This window comes from Nothobranchius furzeri, chromosome 4, assembly GCF_043380555.1.
Source record: "Nothobranchius furzeri strain GRZ-AD chromosome 4, NfurGRZ-RIMD1, whole genome shotgun sequence".
NCBI classification, from domain to species: domain Eukaryota; kingdom Metazoa; phylum Chordata; class Actinopteri; order Cyprinodontiformes; family Nothobranchiidae; genus Nothobranchius; species Nothobranchius furzeri.
This window is the reverse complement of record NC_091744.1, coordinates 51,905,217-51,914,103: the sequence shown is the minus strand read 5'-3', so window position 1 is coordinate 51,914,103 and position 8,887 is coordinate 51,905,217. Positions and strand designations below refer to the sequence as shown.

General features: G+C 42.5%; 1 protein-coding gene across 5 annotated transcripts in view; it reads right to left on the bottom strand.

The window, feature by feature from the left end:
* Positions 1–5,161: 5,161 nt before the first annotated feature.
* The window catches only part of LOC107388342 (mgat4 family member C), a 281,748-nt gene continuing 278,022 nt past the window's right edge, over positions 5,162–8,887 (bottom strand). For all 5 annotated transcript variants that reach the window (XM_054732737.2, XM_015963812.3, XM_015963814.3 and 2 more), the window contains one exon: positions 5,162–8,887. This exon is cut by the window's right edge and continues 1,930 nt beyond it. The gene's annotated coding sequence lies outside the window, so the exon portion shown is untranslated.

The following is an 8,887-nucleotide window of genomic DNA, read 5'->3' as shown; positions in this document are numbered from 1 at the left end:
TTCTTCTCTATCTGCCGCTTTCCTCTCTTGTTACGGTGTGCATTAGTCGAGCTTTTGCAGGTGTTAGATTTTCATGTAGGCTCACTTTTACATTTGGTTCTGGATGACTTTGAAGGACAGAAGACGACGAGAGGCGAGCAAGACTATAACGAAACCATCAAGGTTCCTGAACAGTTTCACAGTGTGAAAGCTCAACTCTGTTATCAAACGTAGCCTTAATTTACCATGTGATGATACCCGTTCAGTCTATTCCTCTGCTGAATGTGTGTTTTATATCTTTGCTTGGAGTAAAAATAGCATTTTACATGAAGCGTGGCACTACGAAAGCCCGGTCTGTCAAAACAACTGTTCTTCAGCTTTGAGCCGTGGATTTGCAGAGCAGCAGGTAAGTTCTGCAATGAGCTGCACACACAACCATGCTCTGCTCCTCTTTGGGTATTTTCTCCTCAGAGTGAGTGAGTTTTGTCTGAGAGTGTCATTGGGTTTGAAGTGCATCGGGATGCTGAAATACTTCAGAGTTTCTAAGACACCCAGGCCTTGCATGGAATGACAACTACATTCTCTCTCTCTCTCTCTCTCTCTCTCTCTCTCTCTCTCTCTCTCTCTCTCTCTCTCTCTCTCTCTCTCCATGCAGCAGTGATTCTCTCCACCTTTTTTTTTAGCTGGCACGGCAGTTATTCTGTATTCCTTAAGCTAACTTTCCAAACTTTTACCTAAGAGGAGTTAACCTTTTATAACCAAGACTGATTGATACTTGCTTTACATTCACCAGCTTCATCCTTCTCTGTCAATCACCTGTCATTCTCCAAAGCTTTTAAGATCTGTTTTACTGGTAGAGAAGGCAGGTTCAGAGTTTGTGATGACCAGGCAGTCACACCTGAATAAGCTGGCCAGGATCAATCGGCAACACTGCCAGTAATGTCAGACCATTGCCAGTCTAGAAGTCCACTCTCTGAATGACTGACAGGCTGTTCTTCTGCTTTTTCTTAAGCTAGCCTCAAGCAAACCAACAGGGCATCTCCTCTGTGGTTCACACAGCTGTATGCAGACGTGATATAGATTTGTTTTCCCTGTGGTTCCTTTATGGCCCTAGACAACGATTCAAAAGGAGTGTTAACTTATTTGAGGAGCGACCATTTCTCAACTTGTGACAACCTCATAGCTGTCATCTGGGTGAGCTACTGAACAACATAAATGTCACTACAATTCCTATGATCCTGTTGAACGGATGTAAATGTTGAGATTTTTTATGAGAAAATTAGCTTCCAGGTAATATCACATCAACTTTTATTGCAGATAAATTTGTAAACTTTCCCAAAATGCTTGTGGGTTTCAGTAGGGGGTTTTGAATTTGTTGTGTTTAAATGCGTATGCACATTGCTGCACGATTACTGGCGATGAATGCACCATGTGTAATTTTAGGCTGAGGCCAATATCCCATCTTAATTATTGCTGTCACTTCTTCTTCTGGCACTCGAGGAGTACAGACGCTTCCCTCTTTCGCTCCCTTATCTTTTTTTCCCAAGGCTCTTTGTCCTGTCTGCCCACAGAGCGCTTCTCTGCATTTCTTCTGAAAATCTATTTTTTACTAACCATAGATTTGATAAACTGGTCATTCAATGCAATCGGTAGGATTTTTTCAACAATGAGAACGGAGCAGGGGGCTCCTAGCCTAGTGAACTAGACCAAATTTTTGCTTTACAAAGTTTGGTCTAGGCACGCTCCATTGGAACCTCTGCAGCTCCTACCAGGACTCTGGCTGGCCAATCACAGCTCTCTAGAGGGGTTTCAAACACATAAAGAGCTGTGATTGGTCCAAAATGGTGGGCCAATCAAAGTGCTCTATCTGCCGAGTGAACAAATCACAGAGCTTTATCCGCTTTGTGGGCCAATCAGGGCACTCTATATGCCTGGTGGGTGGGATGATGCAACAGAAGCCCTTTTCAGACAGACATTCTGGAACATTTGTGGACAATTCAATCTGGTTTTTAACCAGAACTGTGTTTTCAGACACACCACTTTTGTACCGGAACTTGTCCTTTCGGCTGCCTTCACACAGCAGGGAAAAGTTCCGGATGTCTGACGGCGGCGGGGGTGGGGGGAGCAGAACCTCCCTGAACCGTCTACAGGTGGTTCAGAATGCCTGTGCTCGGCTTCTGACCAAGTCCTCCAAACACACCCACATCACCCCGCTTCTCCTCCAGCTTCACTGGCTTTTAACCATTTTCTAAATTCTTTTTTATATTTTTACATTTTTTGTTTTTGTGAAGCGCCTTGTGATTTTTATCTTGAGAGGCGCTATAGAAATGACACTTTCTTCTTCTTCTTCTTCTTCTTCTTCTTCTTCTACAGTGTTGTGTAGACACTAATCTGCAAATCTCATGTTTTGTTTTGTAGCTTTCCAACAAAAGATGTGAGGAAGAAGTGTGAGGCTTCCTGCAGCTGATTTATTATGATCAGATCTGGGCTGTGCCAGACTGGGAGACTCAGAGATGGAGTTTATTCTTCAGCTTCCTGGTTCTCCTTCAGAGAGTAAGTGTATCATAAAACCATCAGCATCCATACCTGTACATATCCTTTTATCAAGTCACAAGGCAGAGTGCAATTTTCCCATCTTGATGTCATTTCTCACAAATTCATTTATTTTAATCAACATAGAAAGGATCATATCTGGGTGTCCCCGAGTTTTCACAGCATCAGGGAGCCACTGATGTCAGCTGAGAACAACAGGTGTGTACTATAAACACCAATATATAATAAACATAATATGTTTGTTTGTTTTAACCAGATAAGTGCACAACTCCAGAAGAGCTGAAGAGATATTTCATTTTTATTTTGATTATTTTGATTCTCACTGTTTGATTTTTAGTGATTGATCCTCTTTTTCTTTAAGTTTTGACTCTGCTCTGGACAAGAGTCACATATGTGCCCACAGCAAACCCACTGTTGTTAAAAACGCTAAAGCATATGATCTGTTTGTGTGATGTTTGCAGGGAAAAAAACCACATCAAAATTGGTTGAGAATTCAACGAGTTATGGTTGATTTAACATGCTGTCCCTGTCAAAGAGGGGGTCTCGACCGATCCAAGATGGCGGCACCACCGCTTGTCAGCGCCCATAGGCAGTAGTGGCCATGCGGGGTCTATCTATGTCCATGGTTGTAGCACCACAATATATCCCAGGAGAGGGGAGGAGTCCAAGACCCCACCTGACAGATACAGTCACACACTCCCACCCTCATGCTCACACATACATCCTAAAGACAAACAAGAATGTACGTCATACAACCACTCACGCTCCCCATACACATCCTACTCACACTGGTCCCGGTACTGCTGCACAGAGGGCACAACCATTCCTAGACACTGGTCCCCTTCAGACAGGCCATGAACAACAGAAATGTTCCGGACTCTGTCCGTAAGACCTTTGTGTCTGAATACAAACATCCGGATAGTGTTTTCCGTAATTAAACCGGACGAAGCCCCTAGTAACAGGTCCGGACTTGTTACGGACAGGGTGGCTGCTTCAGACTGGTGAGGTAGAGTTCCGGACAGGGAGGAGGGGGAGGAGGAGGGGACCGGGGGACGCTGTGCGCACCTAGATAGCCCGCTGTTGTAGCATGCGGCGAACCACGGCAGCTCGCCTCCTACGGTACCGTCTAGACGCGCGACGGAGCGCTTCACACTGCTTCAGTGATTCCTTTAACCATTGAGCTTCATCATCCAGGTCTCTTATGCGTCTTCGTGTGCGCAGAATTATGCTTAACATGGTTCTGATCCCCCCCCCCAGACATCTGGAACTTTTCCCTGCTGTATGAACGCAGCCGAAAGGACAAGTTCCGGTATAAAAGTGGTGTGTCTGAAAACACAGTTCTGGTTAAAAAACGGATTGAATTGTCCACAAATGTTCCAGAAGGTCTATCTGAAAAGGGCTAGGAGGCATTCCCACCCAACACAGAACAAAGGGACCCACCACCCCAGACCCCAACCAGATGACCAGCTCCCACCCTGAGCCTCCAGCCCCAGGCAGCAAACTGAGAACAGAGGTGGGAGAAGATCCCTACTCTCCCTCTTCCTGCTCCAGTGCGGTGTTGTTGCATGTTGTTAGAATGCATTCTGTGGTTAGTGGGGCAGCGCAGGCATCGTCTTGCCTACATTACATTATATGAAACTCTAATTACATAAAACTTATATAAACAGGAATGTATCAAAGCCACAGGTAGACATAGGCTGGATGAAAGGTATGCTTAAAAATCACAAGGTCAGAAAGCTCATTAACCAATCAGGGGATGTATTAGTCTTAAAAACACTTTTAATAATGCATTCTGTTTAAACTCTTTGTTGTTGCTGCTGTAGCTCAGTTGAGAAAATATATAAATATACAAAATACGAACAAGGCTAATGACTGTAGGAAAGTTTAAACATTTAAACTTCTTGTTTTGACAATTTTAAGTTAGGAAATAAAACTTCCAAAAAACCTCCTAAAGAAATGAAACAAACCTACTGGCAGTAAAAAGTGATGAAAACACATTTTTTTTTCAGTTCCAAACTTCTTGTACTTTAATGTTTGCGTTTTTTTTTTCTTAAAAGAGCATTTTGGCCCCTCTGAGGTGTGTTTCTGTGCAAGAATGATAACTAACAACATCTCACCTGTTTAGAACTGGGTAACCTACCTTATAAACAGCGCAGACGGTCGTCTTTAAGAAGATACAACCTCTTAGATGAAAACCCAAAGAGTAGGAAGCAAACAGCATCCCCCTGAGCATCATCTCCACACCTTCATTAAACATGCAGTTCAAAAAGCAGAAGGCATTTTAATATTGGAATACATAATGAATGACTTTTGCTTTTGGCTACGATAAAATCTGAGTCGAGAAGTTTGAAGGAACTTCAAGAACCTAAAGGAACCTAAATATCAATAATCCTTTTGTTCTCACCTCTTTTAAATCAGAAAGAACATCAACACCTCTTGTTCCACTCCCATCCACATAAACAAAGCACGTTTGGTTACAGACAGATGAACACCTCTAAATCAGGGTCATGTAAACATTGCTGCAGCTCTCAAACCGACATCGAAGCCCCAACACTGCAGACACACGCTCGGTACTCGGAGCTCCCCTGGGCCCCCGAATCTAAATCTCAGCAGTCAATTCACCACAAAGTCAGCATTCGTTTGTTTAATCGGATTTCATTTAAATTACATTATGTACAATACAACATCCAAAATGATACGAGTAAAAAAATATAGATATGTCATCGTACAATACAGTCCCAGTGTGGGAAAGATGAAGAGTCAAACACAGAAACACTCGCTCCACTTAGAACAAAACTATGTCACACGAAGCCCGTGTCAGGTTCGGTCCGCTTCTACGCATAAATAATTTCCATTAGCACAACGGTAAATCATAGATAAAAAAAGAGTTGTTCTATCCACTGAAAGCTTCATGCACATTGTACATGCTCCCCCGGAAGACAGCTCAGATAACCAAGGAACCATTTATCTTATCATCAGAGCTTCAGAGTGTTGGACCTTCTCTGCTGGACTTCACCATACTCCTGTCCTCCTAGCTCAGAGGTTTGTTAGTGCACTTCCGTTTTGGGCAATTACACAAGGAAAGGACTATTTTTAGTTACTGCATGAGATGTTGAACTGATCCAGTGCACAATGTTTTCCCAGAGACTTTCTGAACATGCTGCCAGGAGCAAGGAATGCTGTGCACAGCAGTTTATTGACATGCACTTGAGGAATTTATGCATTTTTTTTCTGTTTTCCCCAAGATGTAAATCGTTCCATGAACCTGCAGTGTGCAGCTACTTTAGCTGCCATTTTAAAATCTCAAATGAAGATCAGAAAGCACGTTTTCCTCCAGAAATATCACAGCTGCTGTTCTTTGACATAAAGCATAACAAAGCCATCCATTCCATTTCCCACTGACCCACCGCGTCATTATGTGTTTTCAGCTCAGATGTATGGTAACAGAATCGTCATCTCTGACATGAATAACGCCACTTGTGCTGCACCATTTAGGCTTCTTCCATTCTAAGAACAGCCCCCCGAGAGGAGCAGATCCACGCAGGTCAAAGAATCCTTTAAGTGAACAGCAGGATTCGGAGGGAAAAGCTGAGGACAACAATGGGCCTCGCTGGGAGGCGGTGGGTACTCTAATTTCATTTGAGATAGCAAGTGGGGGTGGGGGCGGTGGAGGATTTGCTGAGGAAAATTGGCAGCTAAATTCGATTTGCAAAAGGTCTCGATCTGTACGACTAAACAAGACCTAGAGGGAAAACATGGAACAGGTGGCCACTGGAGCGGTGGAACAGGGCTGTCGCCGCATGCTTAATGACCAGCCGCTTCCTGCGTGAGCTCTGGAGGAATGCCGTCATGTAAACACCCACTCCTCTGTTGCATCATTAAAACTCATCTAAATTTAAACACAGCTCATTAGCTGCAGTCTAATGCCGAAGATGTTTGGGGTTCTTCTGGAGAGCATGATGAAATTGGTGCGTTAACAAATTTTGGCCAAGGAACCTCAGACTAACACTGAACAAGATTCCCCGAACAGCAAACTGTTCGAGGAGGGGGGAGATCACAGAGGTGCAGCCGTGAAACAGCTGCTGCGGTGAAGCTGTGAGAGTGCAACATCAGGGGAGAAACAATTGAGATCCTATAGCTCCAGGGAAGATGTTGTTTTGCTGGTGTGGAGAGAGAGGCAAGCACACACAGAACAATTTACTAGGAGGAAATGGTTTTGAAAAGAGAAGAAGAAAAAATAAAAGGGCATAAGAGGAGAGGCCGGCCCGTTCTTCACTGTGCGGTCTAATCTCAGCTCCTGGAGACGATGGGTGAAAAACAAATGTTTTCCTGACAGCAGGTCGTGCAGAACATTAAGTTGTAGTGAACGAGTCACAAACACATGTTGCAGTAGGTAATGGAATAAGGAAAAAGTAAAAGATAAAAGGTTTGTTTCAAATGATGAAAGGCAGCAATTTCCTTTTAGGCTCCGCCTCTGAAGGACTGCCTTTAATCAGACCTGTTTTAAATGAGAAATAAATCAAAATGAGAAATATTTGACAAACTGAATAAAGCATTAAACCATTAAATAGCTCATTACTTGCTGCAAACTTTCATACTGAATCTTTTGTTGTTCTGGTGACTTCTGTCACCACGGTGAGGGTGGACAATCTCAGAATCAAATCAAAAACAGCAAAAACTCAACACAACCATCACTATTAACACTTTTCAACCTGCATTTAAAAAAAAATCTATAAAAACATTAAACATGCACACATTGAAATGTATCCTAATTGTCAACAAATCCCTTTTAGGCATCTATGAGATCTGTTGGTTATTACTCAACTCTACTTTTGCTGATTCTGGATGTGTTGGAAAGACAAACAGGGAGATAATAAATTAGACTATTTTTTACTTAAAAAAAATAATAAACCAACAGAAAATGTGAAATGCTAGTATCTACAGCAACCGGTCCATCACTAAGACCATGCACACATGTGGCCAGGTGTTGTAAAACCAAATATTCTCCTACGTTTATATGTGATTATATAGTCTGGCCATGACCCATAAAAGAGCTTAGTCGGGGGGCGAAATCTCCGGTTCTCTTTCAAACAGTGGCGGCTCGTCCACAGGGGGTGCTAGGGCGCTGCCCCACAAGTCACCAGAAGAGGAAGAAGAAGAAAGAAATCACAAAACATCAAATAAACATGAAAATTAAACCAAACCACTTAAGTGCTGTGTACAATCTGCATTTAAGTGTAGTTTAAAAATGTTCTCTCACACTTTTACTGCAACCAAATCGTCTTGTGACGTACTTCCTGTTCCCTTTCAGGCGCATAATCTTTCCCATCGCCCTACGCTATTGGTGCATAAAGCTGGATGCCTCTCCAATACAAAGAATAGGAGAGCCTTTGGGCACAGAAGACTGGAGTCTCAGATCAGGACGTTCACCCAGAACCGGTAGCTGTCCACAGTTCACCGTTCTCTTTATTTATTTATTCATGTATTTGTTTATTTTTGTAGCGCACCATTGTTTGTACATTGCAGAGCAGCTGAGTACACCTCATGGAGTTGTTTTATTATGGAGAACTATGGAAAACTGGAAAAAGAAGGTAAAAAACCCAAAAGAGTCAGGAATCAGCACAGTGTGACGTTGGGACAAAGGATTCCACGGCCCCATGTTAATTATTTACTATAACATGGATTACTATGACCATAAACCAGCAAAGGTAAGACTACATTTGTGCTTTTGTTTTCATGAAATAAACTTTGTTTTGCTTTTCATTTAGCAGCTATTGTCATTGGGTGTTGTTGATTAAAAATGTGGATTCTATTGTTTAGATGAGCCTCTTCCTGTTAGGTACAGGTGAAGTTTGCATTAATTGCTGAATATTTAGCATGTTTTTGGAACAACTTTGTTGGTGAAGTGCTCGTGGACCCGGTGCTGGGTCCGTCGGGTTCAAGTTGTGTGAAGCATAAGAATGGACATTTGGCGGCCATAGTGGTGATGTGTGGTCATCGCATCTGAAAAACTGAAAAATATCTTAGTGTTGTGGTAAACCCAGCTATGTGTGTACAGAGTCTCAGGGTTAGTCTTAGGTCACACCCTTGACAGAGGCAGAAGTAAAACCATATTCATAAATAAATAATATATCAGCCTTAAATGATCAGATCATCTAAAAATGTATCATCATCAACAAATAAAACGTGAATTCACAGGTAAAAGCATTTTGTTTCCGTAGTAATGATGTTTATGAGTTTTTGTTTCTCTAGTCATTCAGTCAATTTTGTGATTGTGAGAAAATTCTGATGTCAGCCTACCAGATCTCTCCGGTTTTTTAGGGATAATTCTTGCAGCTTTGAAATGCAGAAAAAT